Here is a 17,904-nt window from a genome sequence, read left to right as displayed (position 1 = left end):
TTTGTGTGATTTGGGGTCAATGGAGAGGTCAGTTTTTAGTGCAGCACTGTGAGATTATTACGGAGACATCAAGAGCTTGGGGAGGCTCTCATGCCCATGCTGATCCAGTTTGTGTTTGACAAAATGCTGAATGGGATAGCTAAGACCCAGAATGAAAGAATCAATTGAGAAAGATCTCACTAGACTGGAACATTGGACGCAAGCCAAGAGACAAGCATTATCAGGGATAAATACTGCTTTCAAAAAAATTCAGTTACTCAAGTAGAGAATGGAGGAGATCAGGTTTAGCTGTGGTTTCCATGCGAAAGACCCAGGGTGCTACCAAGGTTCATGTGAGTCAAAAGTGACTCAACACCATAAAAAGACAGTAAAGGGGAAAACTCTTCTGGTTAACAACAAAACTCCAACTCAAATGGATTAAAGCAATATGGGGAATCTATTGGATCATATATTTAAATGGGCAGGGGTGAACTCTGAATGTTCATCATTTTTTTTTTTTAATCTTTTTAGGGCCTCACCCACAGCATATGGAGGTAACCAGGCTAGGGGTTGAATTGGAGCTGTAGCTGCCAGCTTATACCATAGCCATGGCAACAGAGGATCTGAACCGCATCTGCAACCAGCTCACACCACAGCTCACATCAACACCGGATCCTTAACCCACTGAGCAAGGCCAGGGATCAAACCTATGTCCTCAGTGGATGCTAGTCAGATTCATTTCCGCTGAGCCACAATGGGAACTCCTGAATGTTAGTCATTTTTTTAACGTGTAACAAACAACTTCCATTTTTTCAGTGGCTTTCAACAACAAATCTTTGTTGTTGTTTTTTCCTCATAGGTTCATGGGGTAGCTTTTTGCTAAGTACAGTTTGGCTTGGTTGGGCCAGGCTGGACTCAAGTTGATTAGTTTTGACGATGGAAACTTGGACAGCATTAGCTCAAGGCTGATCATAGGAGCTTAAAAAGGGTTGCAGAAATACCAATGCTCTACAGTCTCTGCCTGGAACTGGCGACCATCTCTCCTGCCCACATGCTGTTGTCCAAAACCAGTCATGGGACTAGCCCAACATCAGTGGGTCTGGGAAACAGAATCCACATTGTTTATTAGGAGGTGTTGCAGTTGCATGACAAAGAACGTGAATGCATAATTCTAATGCAAAGAGACAGTGATTCAGTCGCCCGTATCTTGACTTCAGGATTTCTGGATTCAGAAATTAATTTTGGAGTTCCGTCGTGGCGCAGTGGTTAACGAATCCGACTAGGAACCATGAGGGCAACCCTGCCCTTGCTCAGTGGGTTAACGATCCGGCGTTGCTGCCATGAGCTGTGGCGTAGGTTGCAGACGCAGCTCGGATCCGGTGTTGCTGTGGCTCTGGCGTAGGCCAGTGGCTACAGCTCCGATTCGACCCCTAGCCTGGGAACCTCCATATGCCGCGAGAGCGGCCCAAAGAAATAGCAAAAAGACAAAAAAAAAAAAAAAAGAAATTAATTTTTTTTTAATTGACATACAGTTGATTTACAATGTGTTAATTTCAGGTGTACAGCAAAGTGATTCAGGTTATAACCTCCCCTTATAGGTTATTACACAATATTGAATATAGTTCCCAGTGCTCCTGTGCTATCCAGTAGGTGCTTGTTGTCTATCTATTTTATATACAGTAGTGTATATATGTTAATCCCCAAACGCTAATTTATCCCTCCCCACTCCAGAAATTTAAATGATGCCAACAGAAATCATTTCTTTCGTCCCTCTTCCCTCCACGATGTTGACTGAATACTGAAGCCACCTACATGCACAGCCTACTGTCTACCTTGTCATGATTTCACTATTTTACTGTCTTCATCAAAATAATTTTGCTGTTCCAGAAAACTCTTACCCAACAAGATAAAAGTTGCAAGTAACTTTATTATTCATCCAAGGAACTTCATGAAAAACTCATCGATTCTTCAAGAGAAAGCATTAAACAACAGTTTACACTGAAGACTCTTTGAACCACTCATCTGAAGTTTTTCATCTTGCTGTGTCTACCAATTCCAAACTTTTGTATCATAATCCTAACAAAGTCCCCACACTAGAGACACACCTTAAATTGACTTCGAAATCTCAATAGCTATCTCAATTTTGTCCTTGCTCCTCTGGGAAGCTACTAAGATTGAGCAAGGTAAGCTCCCCCTTACAGTGATAAAAATCAACTCAACTTTGTCTTATCAGCAACTTCTTTTGGTGGTATTTGGGGGAGCCAGCATTCGATAGCCTCATTCTCAGAATATAATCACAAGGCTGTAGAAATGGCCACCATCCCCTTCAGGATTATGTTATAAAAGCTGAGCATCCATAAAAGAAAAAGGAAAAGGCTGTTCAGAAAAAGCCCTAGTTAAGACCTGGCTTGTCCCCGGTCAAATCACATGCTCAACCATAAACCAATCTGGTTTAGGAGTTGATGTACTCTGATTGGCTATGCCTGAATCTCTTGGCTACTGCTGGAAGTGTGAATGGAGTTAACCTCTTCTGAATCCCATGGACTGAGAGTAGGGAAGGTGTGGTCCCCCAGATGATAATCAAGCATTTGATAGTAGAAGAAAAGAGAATGGATGATGAGTAGACAAAATAGATATTTGCTACACTATCTTAGCCAATAGATATTACTGGCTTCCAAAAGGAAAAAAACTTTATTGCACTGTTAAATATTGATCTGTACAAACTTTTGAAGAAAGAGTGATAATAGTCATGGGCTAGTTACCAAGTGAATGATGAAACTTGCATAGTTTATCCAGAACAAAGAGAAGCCTTGAAGGGCCGACTTGCATTAAAGTGAACAAAGCTGAGTTTACACCTGATTCCATACTCTTCAACCCACAAAAATGGGGCTTTGTTATGGACTGAATGTATGTATCCTCCCAAAATTCATAGGTTGAAACTCTAACTCCCAGTGTGGCTATTTTTGGAGTAAGGAAGTTAATTTAGGTTAAATGAGGTCATAGAGGTAGAGCCCTGATACAACAGGACTAGTTCCTTCTAAGAAGAGACACCAGAAAGCTCTCTCCCTCTCTCTGTATGTATGTGTACTGAGGAAAGGCCATATGAGGATATAGCAAGAAGGCAGCTTTCTGCAGGAAAAGATCTCTCACAAGAATCGAATCACAAGAACCTTGATCTTGGACTTCTTACCTCCAGAACTGTGAGAAAAGAAATGTCTGTTGTTTAAGTCACCCATCCTAGCAGCCTGAGCTGACTAATATGGGCTTCAAGTTAATTCACTACATGGTATTCTTTGATTTCAGTAACTAGTTGACAAGTCTCCACTAGATCCTGAGGGCAGCAAAAATCCTATGCCAAGTACTGGGTTAGATGCTACAGCAATATCACAAAAGGGGCCCTGACCATACGAGCTGTTAAGACTAATTATCTAAAATTTAGAAATAGGAGTTCCCGTCATGGCTCAGTGGTGAATGAATCTGACTAGGAACCATGAGGTTGCGGGTTTGATCCCTGGCCTTGCTCAGTGGGTTAAGGATCCGGCGTTGCCGTGAGCTGTGGTATAGGTCACAGATGCAGGTCAGATCCCGAGTTGCTGTGATTCTGGCGTAGGCCTGTGGCTACAGCTCTGATTAGACTCCTAGCCCTGGGAACCTCCATATGCCACGGGAGCGACCCTAGAAAAAGGCAAAAAGACAAATAAATAAATTAATTAATTAATTAATTAAATTTAGAAATAAGGTCAAAAAACATAGCCTGGGCTCTCAATTATCATGTCATAGTACTTTTAACAGTTCTGCTCACACAATATTTATTTAATTCTCTTAGAAAAATGTATCTCTATTGGTTTTGCTATTTATTCTTTGATTAGGGACCAAATCCTCTGAAGTTACATGTCGCCGTGTAGATTTCTGTGAGGGAGAAAAGACAACCCTAGAGGTTACAGTTTTCTTGTCCCATAGGACATGACTCAGTTTTTTGTATCTAACCTAGCAATCTTATTCTAATGTTCTTTCCAAAATATCTATAAATACCCAGTTTTTCAAAATGCTCTTAGCATCAGTTTTACCTTTTTACTGATTCCTTTCTTAAAGAGGGAAATAAAATCTTGATGTGTGTTTAATCTCTATTTGCATTAAAGTCATGTTTTTAACTTTTTGAAAATTATTCTTGAAGAGAGATTTCTAGACTAGGAGGGAAATTACATTTGGGAGGGTATTAAGGGAAGAAAACTCCAGCATGCCATGGGGCCATGCAACAGGAGGGGTTTAGAAAGGTAGAAAGGGTTGGAAATGGTACCCCTGGAAAAGTGATGTTTCCTGACACATGAGTGGGAATGAATCACTCATGCTCAAAAGCGGAGGAAAGAAAGTTGGGGGCTGGGGGCGCCCTGCTGTAAAGGCCCAAGGTGATGGGTAAAGAGAGGAGGTGACAATTCAATGGGTTGAAGCTGTAAGGAAGATACTTTCTGTCTGAGGGGTCTGATCGAGTTCCTGGCCTTCCAAGGATGTCAGAATCCCCAAAAGGAGCGTGGAAGGGGCTCTCAGGCCCCGGTTATCTCTGACTAGGCTTGCACATGACTTTGGCTTCTACGTGAGTTGTCAAATGGCTCTCATAAAGGAAGAGCTTAGAGGCTCCTCCTTGAGACTCACAGTTCAACTTCAGAGAATAGGAAAGAGTTGCCTTCTCCCTACCCGCTGTGGAACCCAGGAGGGGAGAAAGGAAGTTAACTTCGCTAAGCCCAACAGAAAAGACAGCTCTCCCAAGCCTGAGGGACACAGAAGCCTAATTAAATCCACATCCATGAAAGGAAGCAGCTGCCACGTGGGCTAGCTCTGATCCCATCTCTGCTTTGCAGATGAGGGGGTTTAGATAATGAGCCCAAACTGCTCTCATTTGTTGCAAATTTCAGAAAACAGGGGGGAAATGAAATGCCAGGGCTTGTGTTGCCAGGATATTAAGCCACTTGGCATAAAACAAGATAACTAGAATGCAGTAGGAGGTAGCTTTTCATTGAGGCTCCCTGGGCCCCGACTTCTGAAGCACAAGGAGGACTTTGGCGGCGGGCGGGGGGGGGGTCTGAACCTGGAGGATTGTGGGGAGAGGTGCTTTGTTCAGCATGCAAACAATCCAGACAATGCCAGCCACCCAAAGAAGTCTGGATTTTTGACACTGATCAACATGATTCAGACTTCAGAGATACACAGACCCAGGTTTGTTTCCTGGCTCTGTCATTTACTAGCTCTGTGACCTAACACAACCAGACTCGCTTCTCCATCTGCACTGTGGGAAAACAGTCCTTACCTCCTGGGGCTTCTCCTAGTTTAAACTGAATGAATCCCTGCAAAATGCTTAGTCTAGGGTCTGGCATGTAAGAAGTGTCGTCTATTGTTATTATAACCATAGCAATAATGATAACAATGAGCGTCATCATCGCCAAGGCCTGCCTGTGAGTTCTCACTGTGATAAAAAATTTGGTTTCAAATGCACCCGTGGCATATGGAGGTTCCCAGGCTAGGGGTCTAATCGGGGCTGTAGCTGCCAGCCTATACCACAGCCACAGCAACGCCAGATCCAAGCCAAGTCTATGACCTCCACCACAGCTCACAGCAATGCCGGATCCTTAACCCACTGCATGAGGCCAGGGATCGAACCCAAAACCTCATGGTTGCTAGTCAGATTTGTTTCCACTGAGCCACAACAGGCACTCCGCAAATGCTAGTCCTTTTTTCTATTGCATGTTTCATCTTTAACCAGTTTTAAAGAGCACGTTAGTGTCTTAGGGAAAAACATGAGTTTTGAGGCCTGCCACTCAACTTGGAGGACCAGGTGGATTTAGAGGATGGGGCCCAGCTCGTCCTGGTTTGCTGGGGTCCTTCCTGGTTTTAGCACAGAAAGTCCCATATCCTGGGAAACTCTGCAGCTCTGGGCCAACCTAGACAGTCTGTCACCTTAACAGTAGCTCTGAATCAGATTGCACAGTTAGTCACAGAACCAGGATGTAACCCCAGGCCTCCTGACACGCAACCTGGAGGTGCCCCCCAAAAGAAGTCACCACATCTAGTCCTGAGGTGGGGTGAGGAGGAGCACAGACTGAAAGAAAAGTTCCAGTGTAGAAGCTTAAGGACATGGCTTTTTGCCCATAGAACAAAAATGAACGAGGTGGGGGTAGGGGGAACCCCTGCAGCAAAACATACAATGCTTCCTAAGGGACCAGCAGCTACTTAGCAATGGCCAGTTCTTGCTCTGGGGGAACATGAGCCAGTGCTGTGAAATACACAGATTATTCAAGAGATGGCAGGTATCCGAATTTTTGTTTAATGTGAAATTTCTCTATTTTCAAATGTTGGTAACTAATTCCACTAAGACAAACAAACAAACAAAAAACTGAATGAGCCAAACAAAAGACATGAATGGGCCAAAGGAGGTCTGCCAGCCCTCAGGTCAGGATCCTGATACAGACCACACTTTTCCTCACTCTTGGCTTTGGCACATGCTGGTCCTTCTGCCTGGTACACAATTTCCTACCATTGTCTCCTCAGACAGTGAACTCTCATTCACTCAAAGTATCAGAGATCATGGCCCATGACACCACAGAGTCCTGGTTTTCTTGCTTTTTGGAGAGTCTTATGACTTTGCTCTTGGACCTCTATGCTCTATCTTCATTTTCTAGTTCTTCCATCCTCATGTCTTTAAACAGTATCTGTAAGGCAACAATTCCCACATTTTATTACCAGCTTAGAACTTTCTCCTGAACTTCAGACCCATATATTCAGGTGCTTGCTCAACATCTGTTCTGGACATAATAAAACTTAACATGCCCATATAGATGGCCAACAGACACATGAAAAGATCCACAATATCACTAATCATTAGAGAAATGCAAAGCAAAACTACAATGAGATACCCCCCATACCAGTCACAATGGTCATCACCAAAAAGTCTACAATTAAATGCTAGAGAGGGTGTGGAGAAAAGGGAACCCTCCTATTCTGGGCGAGGGTGTGTGTGTGTAATTGATCCAGCCACTATGGAAAACAGTATGGAGGTTCTTCAAAAAACTAAAAATAGAGTTGCCATATGATCCAGAAATCCCACTCCTGGGCATATATCCAGAAGAAACCATAATTCAAAAGGTTACCCACACCCCAATGTTCTTGGCAGTACCGTTTGCAATAGCCAAGACATGGAAACAACCTAAATGGATAAAGATGTGGTATATGAACAATGGAATACAACTTAGCCATAAAAAAGGATGAAATAACACCATTTGTAGTAACACGGATAGACTTAGAGATTATCCTACTTAGTAAAGTAAGTCATACAAAGAAAGACAAATATCATAAGATATCACTTATATGTGGAATCTAAAATACAAATTTATGTACAGAAGAGAAAAAGACACACAGACATAGAGAATAGACTTGTGGTTCTCAGTGGGGAGGGGGAGAGACAGATGGACTGGGAGTTTGGGGTTAGTAGATGCAAACTACTATATGTAGAACATGTAAACAACAAAAGGTCTTACTGTATAGCACCGAGAACTATATTCAATATTCTGTGGGGATGAACAATAATGGGAAATAATATGAAAAAGAATATATGTGTATTCATAACCAAATCACTTTGCTATATAGCAGAAATTAATACATTAGAAGTCAACTATATATTAATAAATTTTAAAATAAAAATAAAACTTAATGTGTTCAAAACTGGACTTTTGATCATGTACCCCTAAATCTGTCCTTCCCAGTCTCGGTAAAAGCTGACACCATCCTTTCATTTCTCAGACCAAAACTGACTCTTCTCTGTCTGTCATATCCCATATAAATCCTTCAGTACAGCCCACTGGTTCCTTTTAAAAATACATCCAGAATCCCATCTCTTCTCAATCCTCCCCTGCTACCACCTTGGTCCAAGCAACCATCATTTGTTACCTGGATTGGAACCAGAGCCTCCACACTGGTCTCCCAGCTTCTATCATTCTCAAGGACAATGACTAAGAATCTGCCCTCCTCCCAGAACATCTCAGACCTCACTTCCTACTTGTTACTTTGCTATTCCTGCCATGTTCCCTTTGCACTTGCTGTTTTCTTAGCCAAATGCTTTTCTCCCAGATAGTCATGTGGCTCCTTTCCTTGCCCTCTTCACACCTTTAATCTAATGTCACTTTCACAATAAGATAAGCCTTTGAAAGTTCAACATTTGTAATTGCCACTCTACCCACCCCCAACCTCAAGAGACCTCAATTCTTTTACTAGCTTTAATTTCTCCTTAGCAGTTATCATCATCTAACATTTAATATTATTTTACTTGTCTTGCTTTTTGACTCTCTCTCCTCACTAGCCTCTAGAGGACAATATTTGTGACTTTTTTTTTTTTTTATTTCTGTCATTCCAGAACTTAAAACAATGCTTGACACATAGTAAGAGCTCAATAAATATTTGCTGAATGAATCAAAGAACTAAGAAGATACTAGGGGAAAGATGCAAAGGACTAGCTGCCCTTTAGGAGCAATTATGGAAATTAGAATAAATTGGAATAAAAAGATTCTGCCCAGCCATAATAAACAAAGACAAAAGAAAAATCATAAGCTGAAGGAAAAATACTTTTGTACCACCAATGACAAAGGAAGGATCAATGTTTTTCTTTGAATCAGTGCTCTTTCAAAGAAATAAAAAATGGCCTATGTCCGAGTAGGAAAACCAGCAAAGACACAAATAATCAGTTCATAAAAGAGAAAAAAAAAAATCAAATGGCTCATTAACACGTGAAAAGGTGTCTAACCTTTCTCATAATTAAAGAAATGCAAATTAAAACGAGACCATAATTTTGGCCTCACAGGCTGGAAAACACAAAGGTATTTATAACAGACAATGTTACTGAGAACTTGACCAAAGTGTGGAAAGCAGGGCAGCCTCTGGGAAGGCAAGTTAGCCTCAACTATACAAACCATAAGATACAAACCCTGTGGTCTACCAGGAACTTACCTAACCCAAGTATCCTTGCAGAAATGCATTAACATATATGCACAAGGAAGTTCATAGCAATATTGTTCATAAAAGAGAAAGACTAGAAACAACCTAAAAAGTCATCAATAGGAGTGTTGTTAAATTTTTAAAGTCGGAGTTCCCGTCGTGGCGCAGTGGTTAACGAATCCGACTAGGAACCATGAGGTTGCGGGCTCGGTCCCTGCCCTTGCTCAGTGGGTTAATGATCCGGCGTTGCCGTGAGCTGTGGTGTAGGTTGCAGACGCGGCTCGGATCCGGGTTGCTGTGGCTCTGGCGTAGGCCAGTAGCTACAGCTCCGATTAGACCCCTAGCCTGGAACCTCCATATGCCGCGGGAGCGGCCCAAAGAAATAGCAAAAAGACAAAAAAAAAAAAAAAATTTTTAAAGTGGATCAAAACTGTCCCATTTCATAGATGACAGTATAAACATAGAAGTTAACATTCAAAAAGAGATTAAAGTAGTTCTGCATTTTTTTTTAAGACATGTGCTTTCTCATAATGTCCTTATTTGGTTTTTTGTTTGTTTGGTTTTTGTTTGTTTTGGGAGGGGTTGTTGGTTGGTTGGTTGGGTTTTTTGTTTTTTTTTTTTTTTTTTTTTTTTGCTTTTTAGGGCCACACAGCAGCATATGGCAGTTCCCAGGCTAGGGTCAAATCAGAGCTTCAGCTGCGGGTCTATGCCACAGCTACAGCAACGCAGGATCCAAGCTGTGTCTCTGACCTACACCACAGCTCACAGCAATGCTAGATCCCTGACCCGCTGAGCAAGGTCAAGGATCAAACCCGAGTCTTCACAGATACTAGTCGGGTTTGTTACCACTGAGCCTTGATGGGAACTCCAGATATGCATTATTTTTATGGAAAGAGTAGGTGAAAAATGCAATATACAAAACAGTGTGCTTAGTTTTATCCCTTCTGTGTTAAAAAAAGACATACTGACATACATATGCTTGTGCATGTATATAAAACATACATTAGAAATCATGAACACTGTTTGTAGAAAGAATAATGGGGGATAGGAGGTGAGAGAAGACTTCAATTTCATTACTAGGTTTTCAAAATATTTTAATGTTTTTGTATTTATATTTTTAAGAAAATTGTCTTATTCCCCCAAATATACAATGAGTATTTTCAGTCCTGCATCTTAGGACCAATAGGGGATGGTTAGATCACATTCTCCCCACTCCCTCACCCCAAATGGGAGTCTTGCTGCTTCTTAATATCCTAACCAAATGTACACATCAGAGTGAGAGCATTCCTCTTACATCATTCAATCTGGGCAACGGTGCCTTTTGGCCCGCCACCTACAAATATAATTGCATTACTCTGGCATTTTCCCTTTCCCCAGGCTCTGTTCTCTGCATAGGCTTTTGGAGAAAGAAAAATCATGGAGAACTTTTATCCTTGACTTTGAAATGAGGTTTAAAAACCCTGTTACCACCCAGAAAAATGAAGTGTAAGGCAGGCAGAAACTTCAGGTCCAAGAACATCCTGCTCTTTGGACTTGGGAATAAGGTGCTTTGCACAATAACAGCTTCTAATTAGGATGTGTTGAGAATAAGCGCAAGGCCATGTAAAACAAAATAAAGTCATCCTTCTCACTGCAGCACTGAAGATCCAAGATTATATGTTAAGATAATGCCTTTTATTTTGCTTACTTATGTTTGGGCTAATGCATGTCAATTTAAGAATACTTTATGTCTCATTTAGAGCCTTTTTGCAAAAGCCATGTTTATATCCATAGTCAGTGACTAAAATTTCAACTCTTGGAAGTACGGAGGGGAAAGTATGATTATGGTAAATAGACTTAGAAATAAAAGTGATAGAAATAGGAGAAGTGAAAGTAGTGGACATAGAGAAATAGTAATGATGCAGGTGATAGATGGGTTCCAGGCTGAGCAACTGTTCCCTGTGGACAGATACTTCAACATAAAGATGATGGCAGGAGCAAGGAGGAGCTGTGTCCTGCTTGGTTAAAGCTGGAGACCACCTCTTTCTCATTCTTGAGGTCAAGGAGACCTCCAGAACTACACACTCACAGAAAGGTGCCTCAGGGGTCAGAGAAGGGAGGGGCACCAGACCACAGTACATCCTGTCAACTTCCTAGAGACCCTGGTGGTAGAATCCACCCTGGCTAAAAGATGCACACACACACAGGGGAGGAGACTGAATCAGGTCAAAGGTGGGCTGTAGGCCAGACGAAGCAAGATGATTGGCCAGAGGAAGCTCAGAAGGACAGGTGATCTGAACCACCCCCAAAGCACATGTCCTTTCTTTCTCTCTTGCTTCTACTCTCTGTCTCTATCTTTGTCTCTTTCCCTCTCACCTCCCACACCCACCGGAGACTCCCTGTGCTTTTTCCATATCTATTTTCCCTCTTTTATCTCTTAATAAATACTTTTTGCCCATTACCCTCAGTCTCTTTGTTGAAGTCTTTCCCCAAAGGGACAAGTTCTGGGGACCTACATTAAGTGGTTAGGGTTCAGCGTTCTCACCCCATGGCCACCCAAGAACAGTAGTAGTAAATGAACTAGAAATAATTCTTTTTATTTAATGATTTTTATTTTTTTTCCATTATAGCTGGTTTATAGCATTCTCTCAATTTTCTATTGCACAGAAAGGTGACCCAGTCACACATACATGTATACATTCTTGTTTCTCACATTATCATGCTCCATCACAGGTGACTAGATATAGCTTACTGTATGTACTGTTAAAGAAGAAATGATTCATGATGTTGTTGAAGACAGTAAGGCAGACTTTATTCAGGAAGGGCCATTGGATTAGATATAGGGATCCCTGTGATGGCGTCCTGCAGTGGGGGAGAGAAGGATCTCATCGTTTTTTTTTATTTTAATAGAAATAATTTAAAAACAGATTTGAAAGAGGTTAATATAGCAGTGACAAAGATTCTCTCACCGACTCTACTCAGACTCTGTTCAACTCCTTTTCAGCTAGGCCTGACTTTGGGACTTCCATGTTTGCCTTTGCATTGTCAGATTTGAGCAAGAATCTTACTAAGCTGGTTTAGTGGGAATTCTCCATCTGTTATACCTGATCACCCTCTATCAACCCCCAGGTGATGTCTTAAGCAAGAATCCTATTAGGCTGGTTTAGCCAGAATCCTCCTTAACCTTGATGTTTCCACTTAGTGATTTTCCAGCCATTGAACTCCACCCCGCTCCTTGCTAATAAATTCCTACTTACCTCACTGTATTCAGGGTTGAGTCTAATCTCTCTCCCCCACTGCAGGACACCATCACAGGGATCCCTATATCTAATCCAATGGCCCTTCCTGAATAAAGTCTGCCTTACTGTCTTCAACAACATCATGAATCATTTCTTCTTTAACAGTACATACAGTAAAAGTAATAGTAGAAATAAAATTAGTAGTAGAAGCAGTAGTACCAGTAATAACAGGAGATAGTAGGAGGGCTAGAGGAGGAAGAAAATATTTAGAAGGAACAGTAATATAAAGAGGAGTGAAAATAGTAGAGACTCTTCCTTATATGGGAGGCAGTATAAATACAATCATCCCTTGGTATCTGCAGGGAATTTGTTCTGAGAGCACCTATGGTTACCGAAATTCATGGATGCTCAAGTCTCTTACATCAAATGGCACAATCCATGACTATAGTTACCTCTCTATCCACTGTCGGTTGACTCTGCAGATGCAAAACCCATGGATATGGAGGGCTGACTATGGTGGTAAAAAGCTTAAGTATGAAGCTACAGAGACCCGAGTTCAAGTGCCTGCTCCCAAACCAACCAGTAGCATGATCGTGAAGTTTCTAAATCTGCAAAGTTATATTCCTGTCTATACAATCAGAATAACAGAAGTGCCCATCTCACTAATAACTACGTAAGATTATATGTGTAAAGTTCTTAGAAGCCTATGACATAGTAAACACGTGATAAAAGTTAACCATCACTGTTGTCATGGATGTTATTGCTCTTGCAATTAGGTTAAAAAGAAAGCCCTAGAGTCAGGCTCAGATTCTGTATCCATCTGACTTTATCACAACTGGAGCTTGTTTCATATTGTGTCCCTTGTCTGCCCCCACTCCCACTCAGCCTCACAGATCCAGCCACACTGGCCACTTCTGGCTTCTCAACCACAGCAAGGTCCTCCTGGCCATTCAAGGCTGATGCTTCTTCAGTGTGTTTGTGTCGAGGCGGGGGAGTGCTTCAGGAACCTTGTCACTTGGCCAACTCTTGCTCATTTTCTGGATCCCAGGAAAAATGTCACCTCTTCAAATGCCCTATGTGCTTTCGTACTTCACCATACTCTTCTTCTGTTGATATTTATGAAGTAACATACACCTTCGGCCAAATACTTTGCGAGGCAAAGAGGCAGGGATTCAAGACTGATTTTAAATGTCTTAACATGTCTGAGTTTATTGGGAAGATTAAATTAGAAAGTAAGTACAAGGGCTTAGCTCAAGGTGAGAGGCTAGAAACAGTAACCATCATTGTTAATGTCAATTTTAAGTTACTACTAACACTGTGTTGAAGAAAGAAAGTCACATGATCCTCTAGCAGCATTTGAAATTTATGATGTGATTAAAAGAAATAGATGGATGGATGGATGGAGAAAGACTATTAGTCTGCTCAAGCTTCCATAAAAAAGCACCACAGACTGGGTGGCTTAAACCACAGAAATTTATTTTCTTACAATTCTATAAACTAGAAACCTGAGCTCAAGGTATCAGCAGGGTTGGTTTCTTCTGAGGCCCCTCTCCTTGGCTTGCGGATGGCTGTCTTCTTCCTGTGTCTTTACATGATCTCCCTTCCCTCTGTGCATGTCTGCCTTCTAATCTCTTATAAGAACAGCAGTCATACTGAATTAGGGCCTCATTTTAAGTCAATTATCTCCTCAAAGACCCTGTCTCCTCATAAGTTCACCTTCCGAGGTATCCAGTGTTAGGACTTCAACATATGAAGTTTAGGGGTACAAAACCAGTCCAGTTCTGTTCTTTGTTTGCCTGACTCACATTTCAAGGGCTCAATAGCTGCAGGCGGCTAGTGGCAAATGGATCAGGCAGCATACATACACATCTCCATCATCACAGACGGTTCTATGGGACAGCCCAGAACAGACCACCTTAGTCAGTACACTCTTAAGTTTGCTGATACTCAAGTCCTAATTTGAGAAACTGCCAACACTGATCCCAAGATGTACTTGGATGTAGTGCTTCATCCAGCAAGTTCCTTTTGAGCCAAAGGAAGGCTTAAAGGCATTGCTCAAGGACCACGAAGTCTCATTTCCATACACACAATGGGTGGTTTTGAATGGTCACACAGTGGAATTGCTACATGGTTCCTGGAATCCCCAAAGCTCAGCCTCTGCCTCCACAGTCATTCTCCTCTCCATGGATCCTCTCTATGGGCGGGATCTTCCATCCATGTGGGGGTAGGGGAACTGAGAGTAGGAAGGGAGAGGAAAAGGGGCTGTGTAGCGGTGCTTTTGCTAAAGCCTCTCAATGTCCCCCTGCCTCCCCAAATGTAGCAGGTGCCGAGTGAGCAGCGACAAAACATCTTTTTTGAAGCCAGCTATCCCCAGTTTAATTATTTAATCAAGCAGAGTGCAGTGATTTGACTGGCTTAACTTCAGGGTCTTTCTAGAGAGCCAACACTCAATTAGTTGAGGCTAACTACTCTTAAGTTACCGACAGACTCTGAAATTCCAACCATATTTGGTTTGAAATCTCCAATTGTCAGGATTGAGAAATCAAAAGCAAAAAAAAAAAAAAAAAAAAAAGGAAGAGGAACAAGTGGGAGGAAAAGTAGATGCAGAAGAGAAATGGAAAATACAAGCTAGAATCCACTTAGTCAGAAGAAATGGCCCATAAAAGTAGTCCTTGGGGATTAATACACAGGATTTGCTGCTTCAACGAGCAGTTATTAAGGAGTATGAGATGTTCTGTGTTAAGTGCTCTGAAGAATATAGAATAGGGAGTGCCTGTGTTGTGATCAGACAGATCTGACTTAAAATCACAGTGCTTCTACCTTCCACGTGTGTGACACTTGTGAAGTCATGCAGCCTCATTATGCTTCAAAGTTTGATGGTCCCTGCCTCCGAGAATCAATGAGAGAAGGGATGGATGTAGAGCATGGAGCATGAACCTGGAAGGTCTTAATTGATGATAAAGATGAGGACGGACTTGCCCAGGAAGTGTATAAAGATAGAAGGTGCAAGGACCTAACTCAAGGTCAACCTGAGAAATGTCAACCTCCCTTGTAGAGGAAGGTGGAAATGAGAAGGCAAGAGGACACTGGAATAGCCAGAGAGATCACAGAAAAACCAGAAAAGGGTAGAATTCCTGACGCCAATGAAGGAAAATGTTTCAAGATGCTCCCAAGAGGTGATGAGAAAAAGAACTGAAAATGTCCATTTATAACCATGCACAGCCATTAAAAATGAGTCATGGATGTCGTAAATGCTTGTGATAGTTTGCTTCAAGGGAAGAATTGGGTTATAAAATGTTTATATATTTATAGATAAAAGCTGCTGATTGAGCTGGTACTTATTTAGCTTCTTCATTCAATACATAGTCACTGAGTGTCCGCTTCACACCAAACATATGGTGGAGGGGTGTGGAGAGGCAGATGAGGGAATGAAAGCAGCACTTCATGGTGCTTGTATCCACACACATACACACCCACATATATGTACATATATATACATATATGTACATATATGTATACATATATACATATCTGTATATATACACGGATATATACATATCTGTGCCTTTGGTTCAAAATGAGATATATATGTGATGGATGATACAATTGGACATGCGTATTACTTATATACTAAAATATGGCAGGCTATGTACCAAACAGTAATGTTGTTTCATACAAGTGATGTGATAGTGTCTGAATGGTTAAGAGCTCAAATTTGGGAGTCAGGTAACCTGAGTTCAACCTGTTTTTGCCACCTTCTATCTACCTAGCTGAGCAAGCTACCTGACTCCACTCAAATTGTTTTCTGTTCTCTAAAACAGAGATAATAATAGTCCCCACCTCCTGGAGTTATGGTGAGAATAAAATGAGATAATGTAAGTATATATCACACTCAGTGTCTGGCATATAGCAAGTGCCCAATTAATCTCAGCCATTATTTTTAATAATGGTTGAGCTTGCTGGATTTTATAATATTTTCTATAATATGATTGTGTTTCTTCTGTAACTAGAAAACAGTTGAAGGTTTTTAAATAAAAATTTTTAGCAGAGAGCAAGGAGGGGCCAGTTGCCTGGAGACTAAATACCTAAAGAGAAGAAAAGGAAAGTCCTACTGCATCACAATCTGATGAGGTCTAATATTGCCGCTTTGAAAAGTGTGTCTCATCTTTCTATATTTAAAAGTCAATAAAAGAGAAAAAAGTCAATAAAAGAATCTGGAAACGATATACTTGAACCTATGTCTTCTCAGTTTTTCCAATAAATGAAATACAATAAAACAAAAAGTCTTAACAGACAAGACAGACAAGTCCTGCGGCCCCAGGTGGCCGCTAGCATAAGAGCTCAATGAATTATACTTTATTTCAAGTAGCCTTTGGAGGGTAAGCCACGCCAATTTTCCTCCAAATGCAGAAATCTTCCCTAAGACACCTCTGAAGGATGGGAATGGAGCAACTATTTATTTAGCAACTATTATCTCCAGGCACTGAGTTATCATCTATTCCTCAGAGAGCATCCTGAGTGATCTTTAAGAACCCTGAATCAAGTCTCGCCACCACACCCCACACCTTCCCACCCCCGCCTCCACCCCCACCTCCAGTGTCCTCCCATCACATTGGAATACAATCCAACTCCTTTCCCTAATTTACAAAGAAAGGCACTGTGGCTGCTTCTCAGGCCTCAAGTCCCCTCAGGCTGTCTTCCTGGCTTCAGTTCATTTCCTCCCGAGGTCCATATACCAGCTTCACCGCTGGGTCAGTGAGCAGGCATTCTCCCTTACAATTGGGGTTGCATTTCAAGATGTCGCCTCCACTCCCTTCCTTGAAACCTGATCTAAAACAAGTCCCTCTCCCCTGATCACTGTCTGGGGACACTTCTTCTGTCCTTCATCTTCCTAGCCTTCATCACTACTGTGAATTATCTTGGATTTCAGGTCAGGTTCCCTAGAAACAGAGCCTGGGGATTCTTGTACAATGGACTGGCTTCCTAAGGTAAGGCTCTTAGGAGAAACTTGTAAGGGAGTGTTGGGATGCAGGCCAGGATGTGAAAAGGCTGAGCAAAGACATAGGTCAGGTGATATATAGACTTGACCCACTGGAAGCTCTGGAGGAAGAACTGAACCACTGAGTTTGTCCTGCCTTGAGGCAAAGGGAGTCAGTCTTTTGTAGACCCAATCAGTCAGTGAGAGACAGAGGGCTGCCTGGGGGTGGGAGCACTACTTTGAGGCAACCCCAATTCCACAATGGCAAGCCTTCTCTGCAGATGGTAGGTGTAAACTGTCAGGCAGGCAACAGAGGCTCTGAGCAGCATAACAGCGGCATCTGCAACACAGTGTCCACTTATTACTGTAACTGAATTGTGTCTGTCTACCCTACTAGACTTTAAGTTCCATGAGGGTAAGGATAGTGTCTGCTTTATTCACTTTGTCTTGTTACTTGTTCAGGCATAATAGGCACTCAGTAAATACGGGTTAAATATTCAAAAGAATTAATAAGCTAAGACTTATTCTATGTAGCTGCTGATCCTTACAATCACTCTGGAAGGCAGGATCTTTAAGATCAAGCTCTTTTCAGGCTCAGATCCAAGCTTGTCCACCTGAGAGCCAATTAACCAGACAGCCTGCATAGAAATAAATCATAAGGGCAAACTTTACCATGGCTTTGACCTTGAGCCTTTCTCTCTAATTGCCACTACTTCCCACCTCCCACACACATGGACATTCCTTTGTTTTTCA

The 17,904-nt window shown here is 41.8% G+C and overlaps 1 long non-coding RNA gene across 2 annotated transcripts in view; it reads right to left on the bottom strand.

Annotated features, from left to right (window-relative positions):
- Positions 1-17,904, bottom strand: part of LOC110259931 — a 385,411-nt gene that overhangs the window by 116,566 nt on the left and 250,941 nt on the right. The window contains exon 5 of one of the 2 annotated variants that reach the window (XR_002342417.1): positions 5,772-6,680. The exons of the other annotated variant lie outside the window; for it this stretch is intronic. This is a non-coding gene — a long non-coding RNA (uncharacterized LOC110259931). Of the gene's footprint in view, positions 1-5,771; positions 6,681-17,904 lie in introns of those variants that run through there. 2 annotated transcript variants of the gene reach the window in all.

This window comes from Sus scrofa, chromosome 3 (assembly GCF_000003025.6).
Source record: "Sus scrofa isolate TJ Tabasco breed Duroc chromosome 3, Sscrofa11.1, whole genome shotgun sequence".
NCBI classification, from domain to species: domain Eukaryota; kingdom Metazoa; phylum Chordata; class Mammalia; order Artiodactyla; family Suidae; genus Sus; species Sus scrofa.
Note: the sequence above shows the minus strand (reverse complement) of the source record. Positions and strands in the feature narration are given on the sequence as shown.